The sequence below is a fragment of the Vipera berus genome, assembly GCF_964194415.1.
Source record: "Vipera berus genome assembly, chromosome: 2".
Taxonomy (NCBI): Eukaryota; Metazoa; Chordata; class Lepidosauria; order Squamata; family Viperidae; genus Vipera; species Vipera berus.
The window spans coordinates 201,111,000-201,113,255 of record NC_138203.1 but is presented as its reverse complement, the minus strand read 5'-3'; positions in this window follow the sequence as shown (position 1 = coordinate 201,113,255).

The following is a 2,256-nucleotide window of genomic DNA, read 5'->3' as shown; positions in this document are numbered from 1 at the left end:
CTCTAATTGTGTCTGTCTTATTAAATAATTTTAACATTCCTGTTTGGGAGTTTATGAAACATTCTAACTTTTCTGATGATAACTAGTGAAATAGCATTATGATTTCTGTGAAACAGTCCTGCTCATTATGATAGAACAAACAGTTCTACTTATTATGATAGAACACCTTTTCAAAAACTATTGCCCTCCCTTGTAGTGTATTTCAACAATCTTAATTGGCAATGAAATAATGCAAAAAAGCAATAAGTAAGGATTTTTATCTTCCCAGAGATAGTTGTGCATGCTCACTCGTTTCTGGAATCAAAGCAACTGAGGATTGAGTATAAAGTAAAAACAGTTTAGGGGTGATTTCTGTCAGGTCACGGTGAATCCACAAAAATTGTCTCTGGTGAACATGAAGTAACATTCATGGTATTTTTTATCTTGCCTTGATTTTAGGTAAAAAGGTAAAGGTTCCCCCGCACATGCGTGCTAGTCGTTTCCGACTAGGGGCCCGGTGCTCATCTCTGTTTCAAAGCCGAAGAGCCAGCACTTGTCCGAGGACGTCTCCGTGGTCATGTGGCCGGCGTGACTAGATGCCAAAGGCGCACGGAACGCTGTTACCTTCCCACCGTAGTGGTCCCTATTTTTCTACTTGCATTTTTTACATGCTTTCGAACTGCTAGGTTGGCAGAAGCTGGGACGAGTAACAGGCGCGGCACTCGGGATTCGACCCGCCAAACTGCTGACCTTCTGATCGACAAGCTCAACGTCCTAACCCACTGAGCCACCGCTATAAAACTGCTATAAAACCTTTCTAATCATCCTTCCAAATGGTGGGCCCCTAGTTCTAAGAAACGAGGTGTATGGCACCTAGGAATTTTTCTCAAGGAAAATAGAAATGTTGAGCAAAATGGGCCTACCTGGCCCTTTGTAAGATCCTGTGAATAATGCGAAGTGATATAGGCATCATGGCAGGAAATAAGTTGAAGCCAGTGGAAAAATATTAGAGAATTATTATTGAGTAAAGGATTTGAATTTTGGAATTTTAGAAATTTAGCATAATAAGTTATGAGAGGCCAGTTAAACAGTCATTGTCAAATCAAATATATGATCCTTTAGGTTTATCAATATGGTAATTAAGAAATATGCTTATAGAGACAATTGCTTCAATTCTGAACACAGGACAACATCCATGAATCAATTAAATGCTAAGTTATAGCTGTACTTTTCCGTATTTCCTGCAAGAATATTACTAATTTTGTGTTGTGCATGTATGCAAAATGTACTGTTAAGTGCCACATCAGAGTGTTAAAGTACTAAGGTATCCACCTTGCTAGTAGAAAATGGAATTTCTATTGAGGATTGTAGATATGAATTAGATTATGCTACAGAATAAATGTGAATTCTAGTTTCTAGCTTGAAAGCTGGCTAGGTGACTGGAATGGTCACTCAGGGTGGTTGTAGGGAAAATATGAGACAGAATTACAGGTAATGCTGTACAGGTAATGCTTAATGACTTGTAGCTTAGCAACTATTACAGCAGATTTCAAGAAAGCTAGTTCAACCACAGTAAACAGCCCAACCAACCAAAACAGAACATTAAGACCACTTGACAAAGCAAGCCATTTGTTTGTTTTTTTGTTTGACTTATATACCGCCCTATTCCCATAGGACTCAGGGCGGTTTACAGGGCAATTAAAACCATATAATACAAAAGTTAAAATAAATTTAAAACAATTAAATTTAAGCCCAAAAGTTAAAACTTTAAAACCCAATTAAAAACCCCTCAGTCTAGTTTATTTGAATATAAACTGAGCAAACCCATGCCCTACTAGCACTAATGGTGTTACCTAGTTTGGGTAATGAGGCATCTGCAAGAAAACAAGCTCAGAGAACACCAAGAACCGCACATTTTACTTTTTAAGGCAAATAACGTAGAGTTCATACAGGATTGTACCATCAAATCCGAAAAAAAAATACTGGCCCCTTAGGTGATCGCGGATTTCTATTAGAATCTGTGAGAGACGTAAACGTGAAGAATGACATACACCGAGTTTCCTTTTCTAATAGAGATGCTTGCATAGGAAACCCGGAAGTGCCTGTTCAGACGAGGCCCCGCTTTAAAGGTGACATCGTACTACCTTTGTAGGAAGTTAAGGTTGGGTGAGGAGCGTAACCAGCTCAGCGGAGGAGAGCCCGTTACGTCAGAGACTTCCCCTCCTGCCGACCGCAGTTGCCTAGCAACGCGGGTGGGCGGGTCTGGATGAGGCCACA